This window comes from Delphinus delphis, chromosome 1 (genome assembly GCF_949987515.2).
Source record: "Delphinus delphis chromosome 1, mDelDel1.2, whole genome shotgun sequence".
Taxonomy (NCBI): domain Eukaryota; kingdom Metazoa; phylum Chordata; class Mammalia; order Artiodactyla; family Delphinidae; genus Delphinus; species Delphinus delphis.
The window spans coordinates 182,123,291-182,141,731 of NC_082683.1; the positions used below are offsets into that span (position 1 = coordinate 182,123,291).

The 18,441-nt window shown below is 41.3% G+C and overlaps 1 long non-coding RNA gene across 3 annotated transcripts; it reads left to right on the plus strand.

The window, feature by feature from the left end:
- The first annotated feature begins 266 nt into the window (after positions 1-266).
- Positions 267-17,993, plus strand: LOC132415638 (uncharacterized). Of its 3 annotated transcripts, XR_011246449.1 has the most exons (5): positions 267-1,738; positions 2,526-2,795; positions 3,913-4,058; positions 4,308-4,528; positions 8,009-8,042. It is a non-coding gene; the product is annotated as an uncharacterized lncRNA (long non-coding RNA). The 3 variants fall into 3 exon arrangements; XR_009517363.1 differs by lacking the exon at positions 8,009-8,042 and adding an exon at positions 17,683-17,993 and having other exon boundaries at positions 3,913-4,528; XR_009517375.1 differs by having other exon boundaries at positions 3,913-4,528.
- Positions 17,994-18,441: the final 448 nt, after the last annotated feature.

The window sequence follows — 18,441 nt, forward strand, 5'->3', positions numbered from 1 at the left end:
GGGGCCTGCCGGGAGCTCGGCGACCCGGCCCGAGGGCCGCTGCGCCGGCCAGCGCGCCTGCGCCGCGGCTTCCGCCCGGCCGCCTGTCAATCACTCGGGTGGTTGGGCGGAGGGAGCCCCCGGGAGGGGAGGCCCCGGGCGGCCGGACGCGATTGGTGGGCCGCGCGCCGGGCGTCGGGGGGCGGGACCCGGGGCGGGCTGCTGCGCGGCGGCGGCGGAGAAAGGCCGGAGGGAGGGGGATGCTGCGGGGCTGCGGAGTGGGCGGGGGGACGGGCCCGGCCGGCCCGGCCCCCTCGGCTTTGCGGCTTGTAGGCCGGGTGTTGCAGCCGAGCCCAGCCCCGGAGGGGGGAGGCTTGGGGCGCTGTGGGTTCTGCCTGTGTGCCCTGAATCTCCAGTGCTCAGCATCTACTGGGACAGGTTGCTTCCGGTACCCCTCCTTGTCTGGCACACACTTTAATAATGGGCGCTTTTCCTCTGCATTTGTGGGAGGGGCCTGCTTTGAAACCGCAGCAGAGGTACCGTTGCAAAAAAAAGGTTGTCTTACTGCCAACCTACCTGAAGGCTACTGAAAGAGGAAGCCGCGTGTAATCCAGGTGCGGCAGCCCTGTAAAACACGCCCACACGCATACTTTATCATCATCAGATGTTCTTTAAATGCCCACAGGCCTTCTCAGTCTGTCTAAGAGTCCGCTGGCCCTGTTGTATTGCTGTCTGGCCCTCTATGTTATTTATGAAAAATCGACTGCCAGGCTCTTGTAAGAGCGCTACTCAGATCCACTCTGCCCTCCCCAGTACAGAATACTGAGAAACGCAGGCAAAATCACTAATTGTTCTCTTAAGGAAACTTACAAAGTAAAATCTTGAAATCAAAGAGCAACAAAAATCAAACAAATATTTATTCCGTGCCTAATGTACACACAAGGCACCCACTTTCATGTTAAGCGAAAATCTAAACCAGCAACTCTCCTAACCAAGAGTGTATGTAAAGCACAGGATTATTTTTCATAAAAGAACCAGCACCATGACAATAATTTCTTTCCATGGTACGTTTTCATGATGAAATTACAAGTCAATTGTCTCACAATATTTCTAGCCAAATAACTTATCATAGTTAAATAATAAATGACTTCTCTGAGAAATTTTGCAACTGGAATCATAAAGATTATCAACTAATCCTTACAGGCCCCTCTGAGCCTGCTCAAAAACTTAAAAGACTATGTAATGAGTGTTTTGAGACAAGAAATATTAGTATTTTTCTAACTCCATGCAACTACATAGAAGTATTCTGCCACTTATACTGTGAAACTCTAATACCGTCAAGTATATTTCAGTGTTAAAAGACTGAAAACTCAAAAACTTAAGGCAGTTGTAAAATATTAGTCAACGCCTATGAGAAATGAGGCTGTCCCTTTGCTCAGGGTGGCAGTGTTTAATGGTAAGCTGGGATGCATATAAGCTAGTCCAAGCGTGAAGGGCAGCAGGACACTCATATGAAAAGCCAACTTTGTTCCTCAGTTATCAAGATAAGAAACCTGTCATTTCTCTCATTCACTCTGTCAGCCTTGAGATACTCCAAGCAGACTTACCTCTGTGTTGTACACCCCATATATCAGGAAGATGAAGAGACCCTGTAAAAGAAAATGGAGGGAAAAAGCTGTTAACGCTAATCATTTCAGCAGCAGGAATACCTGAAATCAACTTTCCTGGGAACAGACAAAAGAAGACACACTTCATCAAGGTCAATTTATTTATCTATTCTTCAATGTCAGAAGCTGTACCTTGAGCACTTATAAGATAACATACCAGCACATCACTTACAGTCCTTGTGCTATTCACTTCTTTAGACTACAGCAAGTAGGAAAAATTTGTTACAGTCTTCAACAGGGTAGAAAAAAATCTTTAATATTAAAGTATAAAAGAGCGAAAAGGATAAACCTTAAAGGGTAATAAGTGTGAATCGTTTTTAAATAATATGTAAAATGCCAGTTCAAGTTAAGAAACTTTCACATCATCAGCTGTTGTGAGACTGCACGCATTGTTATTGTGTGCTATGTATAATAAAATTCCAAATATCTGCTAGTTACTAGTTCTTAGCATTAGAAAAATACTTAATTGCAGTATATAAATTAAATCTCTCTCTTAAATCTAAAATCTTAAATTTTTAAAATAAATAAAACTGTAACGATTTAAACTTAGTAGAGATAATAGGGAACAAGAAATTTCCCATGTGTTTTTGTCTTACAGAGGAAAGAAAAATCTATATTGTACTAGTCTTGTTAGGTACTAATAAACCAAATATTAAGTAGGGGTCTGGATTAAAATCTGGATATGATTCAAATAGTTAATTAGTATGGCATTTTCAAAAGGAAAATATTACAGGAAAATTTAAATATTTGTTTTACCTCTGAATCCTTACACATTACAGATTATGGAAAACATCCTAGAACAAGGAAACTGAATAAAACAGAAATGAGTTTTGTTCTTGTTAGTTTCTCTTTTAACAGACTTTATTTTTCCTGTTGCAGAGCACAGGCTCCAGAGGCGTCAGGCTCAGCGGCCATGGCTCAGGGCCCAGCCGCTCCGCGGCATGTGGGATCTTCCCGGACCAGGACACAAACCCGTGTCCCCTGCATCGATCGGCAGGCGGACTCTCAACCACTGCGCCACCAGGGAAGCCCCAGACTTTATTTTTTAAGAACAACTTTAGATTTACAGAAAAGTTGAGAAGATAGTACTGAGGGTTTGCGTATATCTGCACCCAGATTCCCCTATTATCAACATTTTACAATAGTATGGTACGTTTTTTACAATTAATCTTTTTAGTTTTCAATACTCCTATGTATAATTTCAGAAACTAAAACTATTGTAGTACATGTATTCGTATCAGTAAGAAAGACATAGTTTTGCACAATCAAAAATTTCCATGTGGGTCATAAACTTTTAAAACTTTAATGACAGAGTTTTCCATTGTGTATATATGATTTTCCAAAGCTCGATATCGACATGCAATCCCATCTTTCAGGTTGCCTTTGTCAAGATCTACAGAGTGCAGAGTGAATTCAAGCGGCTTAGATAATGCTCATTTTCTAGGCTGTTTGCCCATATTCTAGATCATTCAAGAAAAAAATATATACTTCTTTCTCTGATTTATGAAAAAGACTAGAAGATAATTGACAGTCGTCCTTCCCTTAGTAATTGCTAATTCTTATTTCGTATTGTGTTATATACATATAAAATTAAGTCATTCAAACTTTAATTCTATTTGTGAGATAGGACTATTTTGCTTTGTGCAATAGATGAGGGTTTTTTTTTTAGAATTTAACATTAACACTTTATTATATTTGCTTAATTGCCTATTTATCAATCTGTCCATTCCTCTATCACCCATCAACCCATCTTCCTTTTTGGTGCATTTCACAAGTAAGTTGCAGAAATCAGTACACTTTTCCTAAACTCAATATTGTTTACAGTAATAGATGAGTTCTTGATAAATACGGTTTCCTGAATAGTGAACAATATGCACTGTGATTTCTGTACGTTAAAAATTCAGCTGTTTGCATGAATCTATATGATGCTTTGAAAAATCAAAGAGCCATTCTATAATGTGTATAATCACTCCTATAATTTATCTATCCTGTAAATTCAATTTTCTCCAAGAGAAAACAGTAAAAAAAAAAAAAAATTCACATTTTTCCCCATGTCTTGGTAAAGTGAGGAGAATATTTGTATTTACTGCACTTCTGTGTTCTTGTTACACATTTTAAATTTTAATACACTTAATCCTTAAAGTAATGTAAAATGATCAACAACAAAAATCTCCCGTTAAAAAAAGGATGTAGACTGAAAAGGGATTTTAAGTAACGGCAGCTTCAGTCTCAAAAGTTTCTTCTCTTTCTCCTTTTTCTTCAACAGAAGCACTGAAGAGCATGATTGAGCAAACCCCCAAATGATGACTTCCCAAGACCCCGAAAGAGTCTGAAACTCCAAGTCACTCCAAGGAACGTCTGCCTTTCTTTCTCCGGGGCTATCCACCTGATACCACCACAACCAGCTGAAAGGTCAAATATTAGGAATGATAATTAATTAATTTAATTGCATGCTTCACACATGATGCCATTTTCCCCACTGATGTTACCAGCTGTTGACAGTTGTGATAGTTTAGACCTAACTCTGCAGAACTTCATAAACCCTTCACTACCGGATACACATCCCATTTCCTGTATTTCCCAACGAGAAAAATGAAATCAGAAACAGCGAAACATAAAAATCTTAAGCCATAACTATGAGCCACTTCTTAATCCCTGCAGAGAATACCTTTAAGAACAGCTGGAAGGAACCAACCGCCAAACTTCAACCCGCACTGAGGTTTCTGGAACTCCTTATACCAACATTCTGTCCTACCGAAGAGTGAATACTGAAGTATGCCACATCTCTGCAATGCATGACCCCCACGTCTGTTAGGAAGTTTCTGCGATTCCATCCATAGACATACCCGTCCATCATATATTTGGAGTATCTATCTATAGAGGTACCAATTTCTCAATATTCTAGTCCCGGTAAAATTAACACTTATTGGGCAGGAATCTCCCAAGGGTGGCTGGATTCCTGTAACATGTGTGTGTTTCATGGGCAAGAGCCAGGACTAGGGAAAGAACACCAGGGTGTTGCATTTAACACTGTACAGGAGTTAAAAATAGAAACTTAAGGGAAGGGGGCGGGAATCTTCCTCTATTTCTTTATTCTCATTTATCTATGAAACGTTCGAAACGGAGGCAGCTTTGTAAATACTTTCATTGTTACAGAAGTCCATGGAACAGTATCTGCGGAAGGATTCAAGGGCCAACATCTAGTCTGTTATTTTTATATTGATTGGCCTTGAGTTTTCATAGGGCACGTCATGACTGCAACAAAATAATCTTCTTTTAAGTGCTAATATGTTCTTTCCTGGCGATACAAAGAACAGGAAAGATGCCACCATACACAGTACATTACCTACTCAGGAATCTGAATAAGATTAACAATGCTAATATATGTATAACCCCCTCAAAGCGCTTTCATTTACATAATCCCGTTCGTTCCTCACTACAATACTGCCAAGTAGGCGACGGGCGTATTATTAGCTTTATTTTAGATATGGGCATTTGGAGGTTTGCTCAAAGTGCCACGATGCTGACAGGTTGGCGAAGCCAAGGACATATGTTCTCACTCCTCACACGATGCTTTTTCACACACACACTGCCTTCAATAGACCCTTTCGTAATTTAAGTCACCAGCATCAAGATAATGCAATTGGTAAGATCTTTGAAAGCTGAGGTTTGTCGAAAGCATTTTGCAGTTTGATTAGCTCAAGGTCAGGGACTCGGTATCCAGTAATAACCCTGCTCCTCTGCCAGTCTAAGAGGGCCTGGCGAGTGCGGCAGGAAATTGGCTTCACAACAGAGATTCTCAGTTGCTATGTGCCAGGCTCTGTCTTTTGTACTTTCCTACCAAATTCTCATTCAATGATGTATACTTGCTAGTTGCCGGGAAACATATCTTTTCCCATCAAAAGGCTGCTAGGTAACCGCATAGTCAAACATCCTTATCATTATCAGCATCTACTGAACTTCTTTGAATGTATGGCCCTAAGCTGTGTGCTTTTATTTATTTATAAATCACTCTCCAACCTACCTGCTATAAACAATTCCCGTTTGGGGGGCAAAATCCCATAGAAACAAAGCATCAGTGGACATTGGCATGTATGCTCCGGGTTGCTCCTGGCAGCACTGGGTAAGGTGGCAAAGACCTGGAAACAACTGCAGGCCCTTCAAGCTAGGAATAGCTGAATAAATTGTGGTATCTTTAGCCCCTAGGATATTAGGCAGCCGAAGGAGTGAGTTAGAGCTATGTTTATTAGCCTGGAGAGAGTCCCATGCATTGTTAAATGAGAAAAGGAAGAGGAACAGACCCCTGCATTATATATTCTCATTTTTGCCAAAAGGACGGCAAAACCTTCCTTTCCTCCTCCCCAAATATAACTGATTCAACAGGAGAAAAGGGTGGAAAGATTCACACCAAACCTTTGTCACTGGTTTCCTAAGGGGAAGGATGGGGCGGAGAAGACGTAAGTCAGAAACAGGGGGGACAGAAACTAACTAGAAAAACAGGCATGACTTGGTCAACAGAAGAGGTGAAATGTAAAATTCTACAGAGCATATTGCCATAAATATAGCAAACAGAATCTGCACCTGGATAAGGATCTAAATATAAGATGAACAAATAAAATATTGATTTGAGGTTAAGGCTGTGAGGGTTTTTTTTTTAATTCCTATTATTTTAATATAAAGATGACAGTAAATTTGAACCAACAACATGTGTGTTTATTTAAAGTGAAGTTATGTTAAAATGTGTTTATATTTTTACAGTAAATGTATATTCATTGTGATTAATGGACTAAAAGAAACGTAAGCAGTTTAAACAGTAGAACAAATACTTTGTTTTGCCAGGGAAAGAGGGTGGATCGTGTGTGGAAGGGGAGCTAGCATCTATTAAGGAATGGCCTCTTTTGTGTTATGCATTTGATTTGATGCTGTTCTCAAGATCTGGTTCTTTTTTTTTTTTTTGACATCTTTATTGGAGTATAATTGCTTTACAATGGTGTGTTAGTTTCTGCTCTATAACACAGTGAATCAGTTATACATATACATATGTTCCCATATCTCTCAAGATCTGGTTTTTGAAGGAGTAGGAAGGGTGATCAGGGAGATGGCTGGAAGAGAGTGGGTGAGAGAAGGAAAAGCCCAGCTTGGCGAGAGCATAGAGCTCTCCAGGGGACCTGCCTCAGTTCACAGTTGCTAGACCAAGCGGTTTTCAAGTGAGAGGGGAAACTGATGAAACCAGACAGTGGACACGACCAGCTGTAAGTCATGCCAAGGAATTCAGCCACTCTTCTCTCTTCTCTAGGAAAGGGGGATCCTTAAAGATTGTGAATCAGGAAAGTGATGTCATGAGTTTTCTGTTTTGTTTTGTTTTCAAGTAACACTAGCAGCAATAAGGGAGATGGGTTGAAGCAGCACAGGGTACAGGCAGGGCAACCAGTTAGGAGGTAAGAGAAACCAGGGAAAGAGAACCAAGACAAAGGAAGTGGTTATGAGGACTCAGAGATGCTTAGGAGGTACCATCAAACGGACATGGATGCTGACTGCACATGGAGGGTACAGGGGCGAGCTGAGTTACAGATGATTCTTGGATTTCTGGCTCTGGGGATGGGGCGGGGGGTTACCATTTCCTAAGATAGCGGGCTTTCTCTAGTTGCGGCGAGCGGGGGCTACTCCTTGTTGCGGTGCGCGGGCTTCTCATTGCGGTGGCTTCTCGTGTTGCGGAGCACAGGCTCTAGGCACACGGGCTTCAGTAGTTGTGGCGCGTGGGCTTCAGTAGTTGTGGCGCACGGGCTCTAGAGCGCAGGCTCAGTCGTTGTGGCGCACGGGCTTAGTTGCTCCGTGGCATGTGGGATCTTCCCGGACCAGGGCTCAAACCCGTATCCTCTAGCATTGGCAGGCAGATTCTTAACCTCTGTGCCACCAGGGAAGCCCAAATTTATTATCTTATATATGTTGAATGCGAGTGTGGTCTGGTGAGTGATTGGACACAGAAGTTTGAGCCTTGGGAAGGATACCTGGGATAGAGTTATGGATTCGGGGGTCATCAGAGTACAGATGGAAACTGAAACCATCAACTAGGTAAATATGTTAGCATGTAAATGGAGGTGATGGTTTTGGACAGGGTTCTGGGAAATGTCATCTCTGCTCTAGAGATGAACAGAAAGAAAAGAACCAGTGATAAACAACAAGGTCCTGCTGTTTGGCACAGGGAACTGTATTCAATATCCTGCGATAAACCACAATGGAAAAGAACATGCATATATGCATGACTGAGTCACTTTGCTGTACGGCAGAAGTTAAACACAACATTGTAAATCAACTATACTTCAATAAATTTTTTTTTTTTTTTTTTTTTTTTTTTTTTGCAGTACGCGGGCCTCTTACTGCTGTGGCCTCTCCTGTTACGGAGCACAGGCTCCGGATGCGCAGGCTCAGCGGCCATGGCTCACGGGCCCAGCCGCTCCGCGGCATGTGGGATCTTCCCGGGCCGAGGCACAAACCTGTGTCCCCTGCATCGGCAAGCGGACTCTCAACCACTGTGCCACCAGGGAAGCCCTTCAATAAAATTTTTTAAGAAAAGAAAAAGAAAAGAACCAATGAAGGAGGAGTCAGGTTAAAAGAGGGCGTTTTCATGGAAGCAAGGGAAGGGAGTTTCAAGAAGGAAGAAACGATTAACAGCAAACATAGGTTAAAGGGTTCCAGTCCTAGCCCTGCCACTTACTAGCTGTGTGAGGTCGGGCAAAGTACTAAGCATCTCTGTCCCTCACTTTCATCTTGTGTAAAAGGCACACAATCCTTGTACCTGTCTCATCGGATTGTTACAGGAATTAAATGGGTTAAGAGTGTTTGTAAAGTGCTTACAACAGATCCTGGCATGAGGTAACTGCTGTTGAGTGCTTGATCAATTGTCACAGTGAGATCGAATAAGAGGCCCCAAAACGCCCCTGGACTTGGGAGTTATTACTCATTCCACTTAATATTTGTGTCCCTACTGTATGTCAGGCACTGAGGGCATAGTCATGAACAAAACCTTGAACTTGCCCTTGATGGAACTCATACTCTGGTGAAGAGCATTTATTGGATGCGGACTACGTGTGCTCTTCTCATCACCCGACAAGCATTACCCTCTCACTCCTCACGGTTACCCTATGATGCGGGTACCATGATTGTCCCCATTTTACAGATAAGAACACTGAGTAGCACAGGGCTGGGGGGCTCAGCAAAGTCCCAGTGGCAGAAGCAAGCTTTGACCTGAGCTGTACTGGCTCCGGAGAACACCTCTTCACCTCTACATGTGTCCTCTCCACGTAGCTGCTGTTGACCTCAGAAACAGTGGCTGTAAAAGCATGGGGATGGGGATGGGGGTGGCACGAATACAGACTGCAGTTAAGTTGGCCATTGAATGGCACGTCGTTAACCGAGGGAGAGATTGAAAGTATTTCCACAGAGAAGCAAACCAGCGAAGTCCAAGCTTGTGGGTTTGTGGTGAATGTATTTTGCTTGCATGGTAGAGTAAGAAATGCTAAAGTGTGGAATAGTAAGCCTGTCCTTTGCTCAAGTCTGTCTCAAATACCTGTTTCCACTATTCCTTTGCAATGAGCTGGAGGGGCACAAGACTAAGGTGTGTAGTGAATGCCTGAAGGGCATATATTCGGTCCTATTTATTGAAGCAAGTTCAGTATAATTGAAATAACAGATCCACGTGTGGCAGAATCTCATTCTATTACAAAAATCAAAGAAGATGAAATGTATCCTCCACCAAATTTGAGATCGCTAAAGCTTGCAGAGGAGAGATCAGAATTTTTTGGTCGATGTAAAAAAATCTAAAGAGTAGCCTCACCTTTTCTTGCTCTGGTTCTGAATAAGTAGGTCTCAGGAATCTGCATGGTTAACGCATATCCCATTTGTTCTGATGCATCATAAACTTTAAGAATTCATTCCAGCTCCACCGTGCACTAGCTCTGTGACCTAGAGCAAATTACTCCCCCTCTCTGTGCTTCAATCACCTCATTATATATGGCGATAATAATAGTACCTACCTTGGAGATTTGTTGGGAGAGTCAAATGAGCTACATTTTTAGCACACACCTGGCTCAAAATAAGCATTGTGTACATGTTTGTTACGTACAATAAACAAATCACTGGGTTTTTTTTAGGTATAGTTGATTTACAATATATTCGTTTTAGGTGTACAACATAGTGATTCAAAATTTTATAGATATACTCCGTTTATAGTTATTGTAAAATATTGGTATATTCCCTGTGCTGTAAAATACATCCTTGTACCTTATTTTATACACAGTAGTTCGTGTTTTAAGGGATAATCAGCAAATATAAGAGTCCGTTTGACTTTAAGGAGGTTGGAGTTTGCCTTATTTGAAGACCGAATGAATTCTGTCTTGCAACGATTTTCAGGTGGTGTAACCAAAAGGCTGTAGGGAGTAAACAAATTAGGAAGAATTTCAGGAGAGAATGTCAAGAATTTTGGCAACAAAAGTTTTCTTCTAAAGCTTTTTTGAAGTTAAGATGACTGGCTAGATATGCTCTAAGGCTTGCATTATATGAGGGTTAGCACTTTACAGCTCTATGCTACAAGGACTTCAAAATATAGTTTAAATATTACATGAGTCAGGACCCTTTTGGCTGCAAATGACAGAAACCCAACTCAAACCAGATGAGACACATAAAATGAGAGGAGATTTATTGAAAGGATACTGGGGTAGCTATCAGAATGGAATAAATAGTTGAATAATTAAATCTCAGAATGGCAAAAAGAGGGATGTAAAGCCTTCTCTGCCTGTTTCTCGACCATCCTCCCAGATCCTTCTCCTCTGGTGGGAGATGTTGTGCCCCATAGGTCCAGGCTCTCATTCTCGTGGCTCTATAGACAACAGCAAAAATGGCTTTTCTCTCTGAAGTCCTGAGATAGGATTCTGCTCCATTTGAGTCACATGTCCCTCAGTGGACCAATCACGGTGGTCTGAGGAGTGGACAGTTGTGATTGGTTCACACTGGTTTACAGTCTTACCCCTTAATCAATCCTGTGACCAGAAAAACAAGATCATAAGAGAAGGTGGTCTCTTCCATTCGGACTACTGGGATAGAGCCATGGGGGAGGGATAAGACAGGAATGTCGGCTCCCCCGGAAAGTGTTTACTGCAGACGTGGTCACTGTCCCCAGGACTCACAACCTAGTGGGAGAGCAAAACAAATAAGTCTGTATATAAGAAATACAGACACACATAAATTGAAAAAATTAATAAATGCAAAATAAATAATGAACTCCTATCAATGAACAGAAGAAATAATATTGCTTTGAATCTGACCAATTCGGTGTTCTGCTTTAATAATGTTTCCAATGAGTTAAGTCTGCTTTGAAATGTTGATTTGAATCCTAAATAAGTTTATCGAGCATTTTAAAAAACTGCAGAAAGGCGAATACATGTGGATTATGGAATTAAAAGAATGCAAAGTTAAATATTAAAGGATCCCTGGTGAATTGGGATTATGAGTCTTAAAAGAGGAGAGAATATCATAGCGACCAATGAGACATCTCCTGCCCAAGAGACAAAGATTATGTGAAAAAACCTGCTTGGATGGAAAATCCTGATTAGAATCTTTGTAGTTTTCCGTTAAGTCCAAAATAGTTATTTACTCTGGAAAATGGCAGAGTTATTAAAGGAATTCTAAGAAGTAAATCACCGTAGAGGCTACTAATGTAAAGGTACATAAGAATAATTAGAAGGGGGAGCGGAGGAAAGGAAGCAGAGAACCACATGAGGAAGATATTGGAAAATCCCAAGTGAGAGTTTACCAGAATGAAGGCAAGCAGTGAGAACAGAGGTGAATGAAAAATCTGAACATGTTCAGGAAATAAAGTTGTGAAGTTTGATTGACTAGATACAAGAAACCAAAGAAACATCAGTGTCAAAGAAACGTGAATATTTTAAACTTGAAGGTGGAACAGCAAAGGGGGATTTGTGATAATAATGTGGACAGTAGGGTCTCATTGGGTGGAGACTGAAAGGGGCTTAACCAGACTGTTTTGCCAGAAAGGTACATGAGTGGATGTAGGGAAAAAAAGAAAGAGAGGGTTGGTTTTCCGACAAAGTGTACAATTTAAAAAACAACTCTCTGCTGGACCAGATTTTGCAAAACAACCCACATTATAATTACGAAAGTGAGTGAGAATACCACAGACCTTCCTATTCTGTGCATGTTCTATTTTCTATGTAATACAATTACCGTCCCCCAGCTATGGTGGCTTCACTGATACTTCAGTCACTTCAATCCTATTAAAATTTTAATATTTCCTAATTCAAGACATTGATTTTTGACAAACATAATGGAATTTTACAGGAGGTGCTTTTGGTGTCTGGATTAAGCTAAAAGTCACCGGTGTCAAATGGAACATGCACAGATTTGTTTCTAACTTTATTATAACCTTTCTGCCGAGTTTTCAAACCATCAGGATCTGTGCTCCTTCGGACACAAACTTCTTATTTGCTTTTATAATCTTAGTGGAACATAGCGGCGTACTTCAAATGACCACTAAATGACAGAAATAGAGGCTGTAAGAGTGACTTAGTGGCTTACCCAGCTGGCACTGCTGGTAAGTGGCCAATCCAAAACTGGAATTCAGGTCCCCTGGCTCCTAGAGTCATATACAGCCCCCCTTAACACCACGCCCGCAGCTTGCACTCTTTTATAAGGAATTCTCTTAGGTCTCGATACCAGGTAAAGCTGCCCTGCTGAGCTGAACTTGGTTTTCATTGTAAGGAAACTGTGACTCTTATGATTAACTTGCTCTGGCCACTGGATGCTCAAGATGGCCTGCCGTTAGCACCTTTGTCCTTTGTCCTAATTTCTGAGTCTCTCTATAAACCATCTCAAACCCTCTTTGGAAAAGATTAGAAACAAATGTACATTCAGCAAATATTTAAAGCCCAGCGCGGTCCCTGTGGTTAAGAATGACTACCTCTTGACTTCGTATTTATAATGACCCGTTTTCTCTTTCGTAGCTTTGGTGTGAATTTCCCAAGCTATTTGATCCTTTATTGAAAATGAACATAAAACTCGACTCCTGGATTACTCAAGGAAAGATTTAACCTGTTAGAAAAAGCCTTGACTAAAGAGAGGAATGTTTAAGGAAATATATTGATAATATATGACATACAGATATGACAAGCAAGTATATTGATATGATAGAACATTTTAAGACATTAAAAATATTTTTTATGAAAAGTTTTTAATAATGTGGGAAAGTATTTAAGATGCATGAGTGAAGAAAAACAGGATAAAAAATGTATTATCTCAGGGTTTCCCTGGTGGCGCAGAGGTTGAGAATCCGCCTGCCGATGCAGGGGACACGGTTCGTGCCCCGGTCCGGGAAGATCCCACATGCCGGGGAGCGGCTGGGCCCGTGAGCCATGGCCGCTGAGCCTGCGCGTCCGGAGCCTGTGCTCCGCAACGGGAGAGGCCACAACAGTGAGAGTCCCACATACCGCAAAAAAAAGAAAAAAGAAAAAAAAATGTATTATCTCAGCTATGGAATAGAAAATGCATTTAAAGAGAAAAGAAGGAAATATGGCAAAGTATTAATGATGATTACTTTGAGTTGTAGGATTATGGGTAATTTTTATTTTCCATATACTACTATATATTTTTCAAATTTTTCTACTTCTCTTATTATCAGAAATATATTTTCTAAAAATGGATTTTAAAAGAGTTCTTTTCCTTTCATTTTTTTTTTTTTCTGGTCACAAGGCTTGCCAGATCTTAATTCCTCCACCAGGGATTGAACCTGGGCCCTCGGCAGTGAAAGTGCCGAGTCCTAACCACTGGACCGCCAGGGAATTCCCTTAAAAGATTTTTTAATAGTATGGGGCAATAAACATGCTAGGCTGTTAAATGACAAAAATCTGCATACAAATTTGTATCACAATATAATCACAATGATACAATAATATGCATAGAAAAAAGTGGACAAAAATATACCTAAATGTTGCTACTACGTGGCAAAATTTAAGGAAATGTCCTTTTCATGCATTTTTTTCTTTCTCTTATTTCTCCAGTGGGTTTGTGTTTCTTTTGTAGTCAGAACCGCCAATCCAAATAATATAAAAAAAGACCCCATGGACATAAAAACCTAATAAATCTGAAGTATCCAGGGTTGCTGCTCCAGTAATTATTTGTGATCTCTAGCTGTCATAAATGTAGACTTCCACTTGCATTTTAAAAAGATGTCGCTACACACTTGCGGGAGAGTTTTGCAAAAGTAGCTTAACGTTTTAGCAGAAACTGACGACCTGTTAAGTTTCCTAGAACATCCCAGAAGATCAGAGCTAAGGACGACCTCCACACTTCCTGTCGTGTCTGGAAGATAATGACACGGCATGGACAGTCTAAGGCCAACAGGGACATTGTGCTATTTTGCCGTCTGGAAACAGAACATGGAGACAAGTTGTTGCTACAAACCCAGAAAAGGCTGTAGTAGCCTCTTCTGTGGAATTCAGGTAAATTGTTCCAGGCAAACAAATTCACTGAGCGATTACCATGGTCTGTTGAAAAACTCTAAAAACGAAGAAAACCTCAAAATATTGGCACGTTGAATCGAGTTGCATCTTCTTCCAAAAGCCAACTATGGTTCTTGGAACACGTACCATGTGAACTTAGAGTATATAGTTCAGTAGTTTCTCAGGCCAAGGTGCTAAACTGGCCTGACGTACCCTTCAGGTAGAACTTCATCAGGACCTACATTCCCTGAACAAATACTGTGGAGCTCATACTGTGAGCATGTGTTGCTGAATGCTTCTGTTGCCCAAATATTCAACTTTCAGATTTCTAGTCTCCAGACCGTCTCATCAAATTCAAGGGCTCCTCTATTACACGTATACCAGTTGGTGTAAAATTCGGTGGTGTTCTTATATGTATGTCCCCCCAAAAACCTTTTTGAAAGGAGGAATAAGTATGAAATTTTAAAAATCAACAATAAGATGGCACAAGTCCAAAATGTTTGGAAATTCCCCCTTAAATCTAACCCTGGTCATTGTATTTATAGGAACCAGAGCTCCCGAGGCTCGCCCGTGCAAGTTCCCTTTTCCACTTCCTGATATTTAATTTATTCCTTGTAGACATTTGCATAGTACATTATACTTTGTAAATTACTTTTATGGAGCATGATCTGATTTTGGCCTCACTACTTCCCATTCTAAAAATTAAAAAATAAGTCATTTTCCCAATGTTACAAAACAAAGTAGCACAGTGAAGACAGAACCTAGATTTCGTGGCTCCTAGTTGGCATTTTTCTGCTGTAGCATTCTTCCACTTAACAAATAGAATGGCTTATTCACATTTGCTTCTCTTTCTTTCACACTTACAGTTTTCATCTTCGCCTACTTTGTAAAGTAGAACAAAAATTAATGGGTGAATTTCTTTTTTTTAAATTTATTTATTTTTGGTTGCATTGGGTCTTCGTTGCTGCACGCAGGCCTTCTCTAGTTGTGGCGAGTGGGGGCTACTCTTCGTTGTGGTGCACGGGCTTCTCATTGTGGTGGCTTCTCTTGTTGGGAGCATGGGCTCTAGGTGTAACGGGTTCAGTAGTTGTGGCTCACGGGCTCTAGAGCACAGGCTCAGTATTTGTGGCGCACGAGCTTAGTTGCTCCACGGCATGTGGGATCTTCCCGGATCAGGGCTCGAACCCATGTCTCCTGCATTGGCAGGCGGATTCTTAAACCACTGTGCCACCAGGGAAGCCCATGGGTGAATTTCTTACAGAAGATAGCGTATAATCACAAATTCCTAAGCTGGATTCAAAACCTCATCTAACCCATCTTTAAAAGGTGAAGCTGACTAAATCTACTATTTCTGCCAAATATCTTGAAGTTTGTAGTTAACAAATTTTTGGACTCAACCTAAAATCTCGTCAGAAGATGAAGCAGCTTTCCAGAGCAGTGAGTCCACGACAGCTGACATTCCGTTTTGTGTCACCCTGGGTAGCTGAGGATAGCGTGTATCTCTGTGGCGTGACCAGACTTCCAGTTCTTGGCTCTGTAAACAGTAACTCAATTGTCCCCAAATCCTGCACTAGTAGGCATTCTTTTTTCAAAATGTGTTCATATACTATTACTGCTGACATCAGGCCCAAGCCCCTTCACTCCTGAAGAGTATGAAATAAGGCTTCGTTGTAGGTTCCTCATTCTTTTACTCTCTAGTTAAATTAACTAACAGTTATTCTATGCACTGAGGGAGCTCCGACTGCTCAGCCAATGGCCTGGAGAGCTCGCTCTCACGTGGGCGCTGACCTCAAAAGCAGCTGAGCCCATTGACAGGAGAGTAGGAAGCGGCACGTTGGCATCAAATATATAGACCGTGAGAGTGTTGCATCCAGTAGAATGACTTTAACATGAAAGCAGCTGTAAAATCATTTTGTCAGTGACACTCAGATCCCCGGGACGCCTCTGTGTGACGTCTTGAGAGCTCTAGTAGGTTGCCTTCTTCAGGCCAGAGTTCTCCAGGCTGAAATAATGGCTTCTGTGCTGCTGCAGCAAGATTCTGGGCTTCTAGAGAGCTCTGAAAATATCCAGAAGCATACCTGCATGTACTCCGCCTCTCACACCCGTGTACAAACGTGTCGGCACACAGCCCACGGGAGGATGCAGAGCTCGGTGTGGCCAGAGGAGGACAGCTCGGCCTTATGTTTTTGGCTTCTGAGCCCCTTGGCACCCCTTCCACTGACAGCACAGAATACTGGCCCTTCAGGCTCTTGATGGAGTTTCAAGCATCCATTGACTGCAGCCCAACGCTTGCCGAAGGCCTCTGGGACAACTGATAGTTGTGAGACGGGGCCTAGGATATCTGTCAACTATTCCTAGATTCTCTGAGTGCTATTTCTGTATGAAGTTAGATCATCAGAAAGCAATATATTCAAATCGTATTAGCATGGCTCCCTTCAGCGAGTAATGATATTATCTACGTGAATTTTTTTAAAAATAAATTTATTTATTTATTTTTGGCTGCGTTGGGTCTTTGTTCCTGAGCGCAGGCTTTCTCTAGTTGTGGCGAGCGGGGGCTATGCTTCGTTGAGGTGCGCGGGCTTCTCATTGCGATGGCTTCCTCTGTTGCAGAGCACGGGCTCTAGGCGCACAGGCTCAGTAGTTGTGGCTCACGGGCTTAGTTGCTCCGCAGCATGTGGGATCTTCCCGGACCAGGGCTCGAACCTGTGTCCCCTGCATTGGCAGGCAGATTCTTAACCACTGCGCCACCAGGGAAGCCCCCACGTGAATTTTTTAATTGATGGTTTACTCTTTTCAAAGTTATACATGCACAGCGTTTATACAGTCAAATGGTTCTCCAAGACCTGTAATAAAAAACATTGACCTCCACCTCCAGTTTTCCATTCCCCAGGGGCAACCAATTTTCACTCTTTTAGCTGATTATTTTTATACTTAATATGTCTAACTAATATGCTTATATTACTACTTCCTAGTCTCCAGTTTTCATTCCACAGTGGAAAATGTGGACCTGGCTCTCCTTAGCCCCACTCTACTCAGTGACCCTCGCTTTCCTCTCTCTGGGTTTACTCCTTTTTTTTGGTGGAGCACATCCTTCAGTAGCTTCCTGAGAAAGGGTGAACGGGAAGCAAAGCTGTTACCACGCACGTCTGAAAATGTCTGTTTTTCCCTCATGCTCGGTGGCTAGTTCTGAATTCTAGTTTGGAAATGATTTTCCCTCAAAAGTTTGAAGGCCTTTATCAGTTATCTTCCAGTTTCTAGGGCTGCTGTTAAGAGCTGGATACCATTCTTATTCTTGAGCCTTTTTGTGAAAACTACTTTGTTCTATCTGAAAGCTTGTTCCTCATTATTCCCAGTGTTGACTGATATTCTTTCTATTTATAAATTTTTCTAAACTTAATTTTTTTACTTTTTACGATTTTTTTGATGTGGACCATTTTTTAAGCCTTTATTGAATTTGTTACAATATTGCTTCTGTTTCATGTTTTGGTTTTGTATCATTTTGTTTTGTTTTGTTTTTTGGCTTCAAGGCATGTGGGATCCTAGCTCCCCGACCAGGGATCGAACCCGCACCCCCTGCATTGGAAGATGAAGTCCCAACCACTGGACCACCAGGGAAGTCCCTAAACTTTATTTGATTTATTTTTATTGAGGTATAGTTGACTTACAGTATTATATTAGTTTCCGGTATTGATGATGTTCTTGGTGTGGGTAATGTCTCACTCACTGAGCTGGGACCTGGAGGCCCTTCCAGTCTGAAAACACTTACCTTTCACGTCTGGGAAATATCTTAAATTATTTCTTTGATCATTTCCTGTCTTTCCCCTAATTTCTCTCTCCCCCACCCCACTTTAAACACTCTATTATTTAAATGTTGGGTATCTTGGATAGAATCATTAATTTTCATTTTTCTTTTCACATTCCATCTTTTTATCTTTTTATTCTGCTTTCTGGGGTATTTTCTCAACTTCATCTTCTTACCTTTTACTGAATTTTTAATTTGCCATGCCATATTATTTTAATTTTCAAAAACTCTGTTTTGTTCTCTGAATGTTTTCTTTTAACAGTATCTTAGTCTCATTTCATGGATACTGGTGATATTAATTATACAATTTGCAGTTGTCTTTTTTTTTTAAGTTTTCTCTTATGTATATTTAAGAGTAGGACACAAAAAAAGTTGTCTGGAAGCTCTGTACCTGGGATTGGGGGCTTATCAACTGTGGGCTTCTCCAAATGGTTATCTGGCTGGAGTGTTTTATTGGCTTAAAATACTAAATCATGAGCATTTT